This window comes from Copidosoma floridanum, unplaced genomic scaffold, assembly GCF_036245765.1.
Source record: "Copidosoma floridanum isolate Cflo_tuat_1 unplaced genomic scaffold, Cflo_Japanese_pri ptg000035l, whole genome shotgun sequence".
Lineage (NCBI taxonomy): Eukaryota > Metazoa > Arthropoda > Insecta > Hymenoptera > Encyrtidae > Copidosoma > Copidosoma floridanum.
Genome location: NW_028321912.1, coordinates 4,863,545 through 4,872,076, shown reverse-complemented (window position 1 = coordinate 4,872,076; position 8,532 = coordinate 4,863,545).

The following is an 8,532-nucleotide window of genomic DNA, read 5'->3' as shown; positions in this document are numbered from 1 at the left end:
AAGTGTTCTTCGCGAACGCCATTACTCGCCACAGTATTGGCACCCTTCGGTCACCGGTAATAACAAAGTAGTCTTCAGTATAAAATGTTCTTCGCGAACGCCATTACTCGCCACAGTATTGGCATCCTTTGGTCATCGGTAATATCAAATTAGCCAAGGACAATCCGTTGCCCTCCGTGGTAATAATACTATTAGAATAACAACGAACGATTGAGTTAAGGCAAATGCTTACCGTGATATTAGTCAAATTATATACGATATCCTTACTCGTGACGGTGTTAACTGTTTTTAGATCGTGAACGAGGTATACACCGCTCTTGACAAAAGAAAACCGCGAGCAAGTGCATCGGAATATTGCACAGCAGTCAATCTTAGTCGCGTGAAGGCAATTGTACCCCTTTTTGAGTAACGCGTCTTTAAGTTGAATTACCCTTTTAACCCCGCGTCCCACCTACGCGCCCAGTGTGAATCCCGAGCTATTGAGCGGAAGCTTAGGCTCAAATAATACGTTGCGCCGACGTAACATTCGCTTTTCTTCTCTATTTTTCTAGCTTCTCTTTTCTTCCCCACCTTTGAGAATCGAGGCCGAAAAGGCGCACAGGTATTGGAATAAGAGTTGGGGTACATATGAGACAAATAAACAATACCTGCCGCCAATCTCACAAAAGTCGAGACACTTCACAACTGGTAGAGATACAAAAGTCGAGCAACTTCACAACTGCTAGAGATACACAGTATGTTTATGATGTCGTCTCGCTCTGACGAATTATATCGGTAAAAAAAAAAAATTGACATTCGTGACATAGTTGACAAATAAAATAAAATAAAAATAATTTTAATGAACAGAATTTGTCTATTTTTAGCGTGTAAAAGTGGTTACGAATAGTACCAACATACTATATTATTATGTTGATTATATATAAGTCAGTAAAAATGGGATCAATTGTTACTTCGTCGAAAATTACTTCCTTTCACAATATGGTCCACAATCTTCAAAGATTTAGTCAACTTGCTGTCAGACCTTACATAAATTATTTCTTACTGCTACAGTTTTGATCGTTTTATTATGAAGAGAAACTGTTTTGAGCTTTAATGATCAATCCTTTTTTTTTTTTTTCCTCAAATCGACGCTTCTTTCAAACGCAACGAAACTACTATAAAGTAAAAAACGATTATCTTTAATTATGTGTTTGCACATCAGTTAGAAAAAAAAGTAAAATCCAATGAAAAAAATCGATGTAGAAAAAGTCAATGTGATAAGCACGTAATATTAGTTATTTCACTTGAAAACGGGTTAAATATACTTCTTCTCCAAACGAAATCCTTATTTTAAGATAGCGGTCAACATCATACTTCAATTTTTTTTGTATTTCCTTTACACTACATTGGCATTAAATATTGAAAAAGCATCAACACCAACAAACAGCTGATTTGGGATTTTATACAAACACCCAAAAGAGAGTGTTCGATCAATAACGCGATTTATTTACAAATGGGTTAGTGCTTGATCCAATAAACAGATCACAGGTGAACAGAAACGTGAAACGAAAGCAGGTGCAGGACATATTACATAGACAATTACAAATATGTTGTGAGCAGAGCTGCGTAGTATAGAAGGTGGTAAATTTGAATTGTCATGCACATTAACGCGTCAGTACCGACACGCGATACTTGAGGAAATAAACTATTCTTTGTCGGCTCAACTCTATATATAGTGTCGCTACTTTGTTTTATGCTGGAAAGTATAGATAAAATATTAGAAATTTTTGACTTTGGTGGGGTAATAGTTCGAGGAAGCGTTTTTAAGAGAATAGGGGCTGTTGTAATTGTATATGTCCTTATCCACAGGAAAAAAGGGTGGGTACGTTAAGCAGAGGCCATGTTCACATATATGTAAGTAGAACAGAGCACTATTATTGCATTTCGTAATGTTATTACGGACAAATGAGGAATAGCACTTTATCTTAATTTTACAGGTAAAAACAAAAGCTTAAAAAAAATTATGCAATGTTAAGGTAAAAGCAAAAAGGTACGTATAATATACAAAGTGACTAACATACATGCTTTGCAGATAATAATTTTAGCTAACAAACACGTGATAATATATACAACAACAAAAAATATGACTCCTAGCTGTTGTTCCATGCAGTACAAATTATCTGGTCTTCTTATAAAAAAAATTAAACTGTAAATACAAACATAAAAAAATAATAAAATAAACGAACCAATAATTCATATTTTGTGTAATAAAACCAACGAGCAAATAAGTATATTGAGCATAACAACACGATAGTCAAGTTACGTACGAAGTTTAGTAATTTCGTAAATTTTACCTTGGTAGTTGAATCTATGATATCAAGCGTAGAAAATGTGATATGTACAGTTTATGAAAAAACAGTTTGTTTATGTTGAAAGGAATCCAATGAAATACCATGACATTCAAATTGGCCGAAACAAATACCAAAACGTATAGTTTTTACGCCAAACCTTGCTTGAAACTAATTACGCTACACAAGCGCATCAGTTACGGTTTAGGTGAAGTGTTAATAACTATACATAATCAACAGAGAATAATTTATAATATACTACTAATTTTTAAAATTTAATGTTAAATTCTTCATTATATAGTATAATATCTTATGTTTCACCGAATTAGATCGTATTTTACATAATATATTAAAAAAGGTATTTTCTTGTGAGGTGCTTTGTTTTTTAAAAATTAAATTATAACATCAATGAGCTTAGCTTACATCAATCTTAACAAGATACTCTTCATAGCTCTGTGGATGTTATTTAAAGGAGTTACATTGAAAAAAAAAAAGTAACAACGGACAGCTTTTGTCGCTGCCAATAATACGTGACAAGAGGCAAAGTGAGGAGGCTGAAAAGAAACTGAAATGTTGCCTAAATAGTCAATGTTTCAATTTTCTTTAATAATATTTTTATAAGCATTCTGGTTATTTATTTACATAAAAAATTATTTTATGACTAAAGAAGATGTATCTATTAAAAAAAAAACTAAATATTGTGTTGAATCTTGCATATAAATATTTTTTCTGGAGCTGTTGTTTGTCATAACGTTTTAGCCTTCTAAAATACAACCCAAACCCTGTGAAATTTTTCATAACAACAATCATAAGAAAATTTTGTTAAATAACGTTTTAGCCTTGTCAAATAACTTAAAATCTGTGAAACCATTTGTAACAACAAAATCAAGAGAAAATTTTGTTAGAAATTATGGGTATTCTGGTTATTTATTTACATAAAAAGTTAATTTATTAGTAAAGCAGACGTATCTTATTCAAAATCTAATTACTATGTTAAGTCTTGCGTATAAATATTTTTGCTAGAGCTAATTTTTGTAATAGCGTTTTAGCCTTGTCAAATAACTTAAAACCTACGGAATCATTCGTAACAACAAAATCAAAAGAAAATTGTATAAGAAATTATCCTACGGTACCTACTAAATTACGGGTATTTTGCCAGTAGACTATACAACTACAAATATCTCTATTGAGTGTAGGATAAAGAAACGGCCCTTGATATTAGTGGGAAGAAAATCGATAAATGTATGAATATACTTCGTAACTTGAGTTAAGAAGTATCTAAATTTTTATTTTCATCCTTGTACTAATATGATCAAAAGTAAAACGTGTCAAAATATTTTAGTTGACTAAGTATTCATAAATAAAATAGATTAGATAGTAGAATGACATCATTTATTATTTCTCCTTTCACATTCTCTTTCAAAGATGATAATCGTGAGTCAATCGATATTTTTAATGTTGATTACAGTCTTTCGACGACTGACTCATTTTTAAGAGGAACATATAAATACAAGACATTATTGTCCGATGGGAGCCAGCCTCAACCTTATCCAAATCATATTTATCTCGTATGTTATCCGTTTACGGTGGTTTCTAAGAAATCGGTTCCGTCCTCGTCTTGTTTACTTATTTTGATACCCGTAACTAAAATGGATTAACTGCTGACCTAAAAATTTAAACAAATTTTTTTAAATTAAACAAACTTTATATATAAAATATAAATAGCATTAAGAGAGATCCAACAAGTATGATTTTTATTTATACTTACTATCTGATCAAAATTCTTGACGAAGCAGAGCATAAGACAATATAGAGTTGAGCCTAAGAAGTGTGATAGTACCAATGCGTACAATATCCATGACAATTCAGTTCCACCACCTGCTACGATGCAGCTCTACTTATAATTTATTTATGTCTGTTTGTATGTGTCCTGCACGTGTTTTTGTTTTATGTTTATTTTTCCTATGATCTTTTTTTAGTACAAGCACTGACCCACTTGTAAGTAAATCATGTCATTGATCGAACGCTTTTTTTTGGGTGTTGGTCAAGCCAGTTCTGTGTTGGTGTGTGTCCTTTTTTAATATTTAATGCCAGTTGAGTGATTTGACAAGAACGTAGCTACTTCTCTGGCAAAGCAAGACCAAAAAATCAAAGAATGGCGTTGACCGCAATTTTAAAATAAGCAATAAAATACCTTATATTTTTGTGCAGCGCGCACTGCATAAAATTAAAGGAAATAAATTTACTTTGTTATAATTTTGATGTTTAAAAAAATGTTTATACATACATATATATATTTATATATATATATATATATATATATATATATATATATATATATATATATATTTGTAATTATTAATCTAAATATTAGTCAAAGCAGTTTTTTCAAAGGTCTCTTCATCTTTAATAATAAATCAGAAATTAACAGACAATGACACAATATTGCTTATTTATTTCAAATTTCTATGTGGCCTCTATCAAAACATTGAAATTAGTGAAATAATTATGTCCCAGTTAAAAAAAAAAAAAAAAAAAAAAAAAAGTTGAAAACAAAGAAAAATATAAAAAATCCCACCTTACACCATAAATAAATTAGCTTAATATAAAGTACTGTACTATCTCACAATATTGCTATCAACTTCCGACAGCTGAACGTCTTCTTTATCCTCAACATTTATTTCCTCGGATTGTACGATAGCAATAAATAGAAAAGTAACGATTACTCCAAAAGCCAAAAAGTAACGGAACTGCATGATGATGTTTGTTTGGTTACTGTTCTATTGATTTCAAACAATGAACACTTTCGTACTGATGCTACATTCGGCTCAGCATTTGTATTTAAGTATTAAAAAATCAAGATAATTTGAGATGGAACTCGGGGCTTTTTTTATCGGATATAATCGGACGTACGCATCACCCGTTACGTGATAAAATCAGTTCTAGATCGATTGCACTATTCACTTACTCGATATGTAAAATGTCGATATTGACGATTCAAAAAGAAATGTAAGGCCAATAATTTTTTATGTAATCACTAAAATAATGCATTAAACAGGTTATATTTCAATGGTTTCTCTAAACATAATCGATCAATAGATTTTTATGTTTTACAGACTTCGTATCTATAAAATCAGAAAAAATTAACTATCAATCGGATACGCGTGTGGTTCCCAAAAATTCGAAGAAATTTTTTTTTTTCAACAGCATTGTATATGTTCATGTACCTACTATTAAACTAGAAATATAACGTACATAAAATATGAACGTGAGAATAAAATATGCACGCTATTGCACACATATACATTAAACCGTAATGTAGACATAAAGGCAATCAAAAGAAACAAATAATTAAAGAGGAAATCACCAAAACAGATACTATGGAAAAAATTGGCTGAAAGTCATAGATACGAAAAATAGCAAAGAGTTTGACAGTTTTAACAAAACTTTATTATGTGAAGGGATTTTTTGTTTTTTTATTCTCCACTTTCTTTGATTCTTTTATAGTGATAGATACAACAACAGAAACGGTCAAGTATAAATGCCATTATACGCTTGAATTGAGGTTATACTCGTAATTATCATCAAGCGGTAATTGGTGCACGGTAATAGGAACACGTACGGTAGATGGGGTGCGGTAATAGGATCATCTGTACGGTAATTAGGAGTACGATTTTTAAATCACTGATGAGTTATAAAATTATTTTGGTACGGTAGTACGGTGAAAAAAAAATTTTCTTACGTGCAAGGAACCCAAAACAAAGATTTAAAATGTTTTAAATCAACATTTGACAGTAAACAATGATGTAGTAAAATATACAAAAAACAGTCGGTGCACAACCGTACGGTAATGGGTACGTTTACCCCTAGCTACACACAGTTGCAGCCATCACTATTAACGCCGAAGTTATATGTTTTATAATTTAGGTGTTGCTGACTGCCAAATTTAAAATAAAGATTTTTCTTACATTTTACTTTCTTTACGAAACTAGACCATGTTATCAATTAAGGAGGTTAGATACAATATTTCAGTGGGGAGGTGAAGCCGGGTCAAGGGTGTGGGAAGCTCATAGCATTACCGACATAACGTAATACAGCTTATTCTTACGGAATACATGCATCCATCTTCTAAACCTAACCAAAGTTTTCATTTTTATTTCAAAAAATCGTGATTTTCTCTTTAATTAGTATGGATACTGACAAAAATCAGAGGATCATATGAATCTGCAGTATTTGAAGTTTTAAAAATTACATTTTTTGTCGATTTTTTAACTATTACTAAGGAATGTCATTTTTAGGTCACAACATTGTTCCCATAACAGCCCGTGTTATATTGTTCATTTTTTATTTTGAAATATCTTAATAACTACATGGCTGAGATCGCCCAAAAAAAGTAAGTTTATTATTTATAACACATAGAATGAGTCAAAAACTAAATTAGAGCCCCCAACTATTGTCGATGATATGTATCCAACCTCCTTAAAAGGTTTAACGAAAAATAATAGTGAGGTAAAGTCCAGCAGATTTAAACAACTAAGTTATTTACATGACCTTATTTTCAACTGTATGAGAAAGAAATATACTTTGCTGGTATGTCCGCATGGAATTCAATAGAGTACATCAGCAGGATAACCGTATTAGTTGGCATATCGAGTACTTATCGATCAGTTTAGTAAGAAACTTATTTACAAAATAAATATAATGCGCTTGAGAAAATCGTATCAAGGTATTATCTTAACGTTTTGAAACCATTGGTTACTGTCTACAATTATATTCATATTACAAAATTACTTTTGGTAAGACGTTTTGGTAAAACCCCGCATTGGTAAAATAAATTTATTTAATCTCTTACAGAAGTGCGCCCATAAATACGAATTTTGTTTTAGCATTGAACAGAGATTGATATTTTTGAAGCTTATGGCATCGGATCAGTAATAATGAAACAGTGCCTCGAATTTTTTGATCTCGAGTATACAGATTTAAAATTCAAAAACATCAATTAAACCCTCAACTGAACTATTATGAACCATTTCAAGTCTTGAAAAACGTCATTTTTTTGATTATAAAATACACTAAAACTTTTGGAGCAGCTTAACAATAGGCCTATTAAAAGGCTCCTAATTTCATCAGCTTTATGGGTAAGAAATTTGACGAGTTTAAAGATGATGAAGGCCGGTTATATTTCCGTCTTTGACACTTTCATGTTACGTGTGCATAATTTTTTTAGATATAACAACACCACGAAAGGAAAAAAAAGAAACTTTAATAATATGCATGTAGGCGATGAATTTTGCAAGATGTAGCATTAAAGATTCTCATCAAAATGTATCACATACAAGGGATCAAGTAATTGTTCCTTTCAATTCATCACCACGATTGAATGTACCTACATATATATCTGTGGCTTCCCGGACAAACCAATTAACGCCATTTTTCTCAAAATTGAGTTAGAACCGGAAAGCATATCCTTTTTTAGTGTACTTTCGTCCAAACAAACTTTTGAAATGATTCGAATGACCGATTCCCCGTAATCGATGCAAGATCCAAGCGATTAACCATCATTTTCCCGGCCGAACTGATTAAGTGACTTTTGTCCCGGTCCACCCGAATAAGTGATGTAAAATTATTGTATTTAGTAATTTTCACCATTTAATAAAAGATTTAATGTAACTATGTGGCTTTGACAAATAACTTATTAAAAATTTTCGTATATTCATGTTTTCACTGCAATGTATTATAAGAATAAGGGTAATTTATTATTGGACTCCAATAGCGCAATAGCTACGGATTTATAAAATTTTAATAGTGGGGTATAAAATACGGGCGCTAATATCAGAATTGTGCCATAGAAAAGCTTACTCCTCTCGCAAATGCCAAAATTCATCACTTAACCTAAATTTACTGTGGCGATTGGCGCTCAAAATTAGTTAAAATCCGTGCAACTGCAGTCCTTGACCTCCTTGCAAGCCTTATTACCGATGAGAAGTAACACGATTCAAAAATCTTAATGTCATTTTAAAGGGGGAAAAACGGATTGTGCTACTTTTCGTCGGGATAATCGTTTTGTCGCTAGAACTGCACGAAGTAATACAATGCTCTGTTTGAGTAATAAAAATGTACTACTCGATGACAACTAATTAGCAAGCAAGCATGGCATATATCCTTGTGGTTAAATGCGTTTTTTGTTGAATATTCACGAATTATA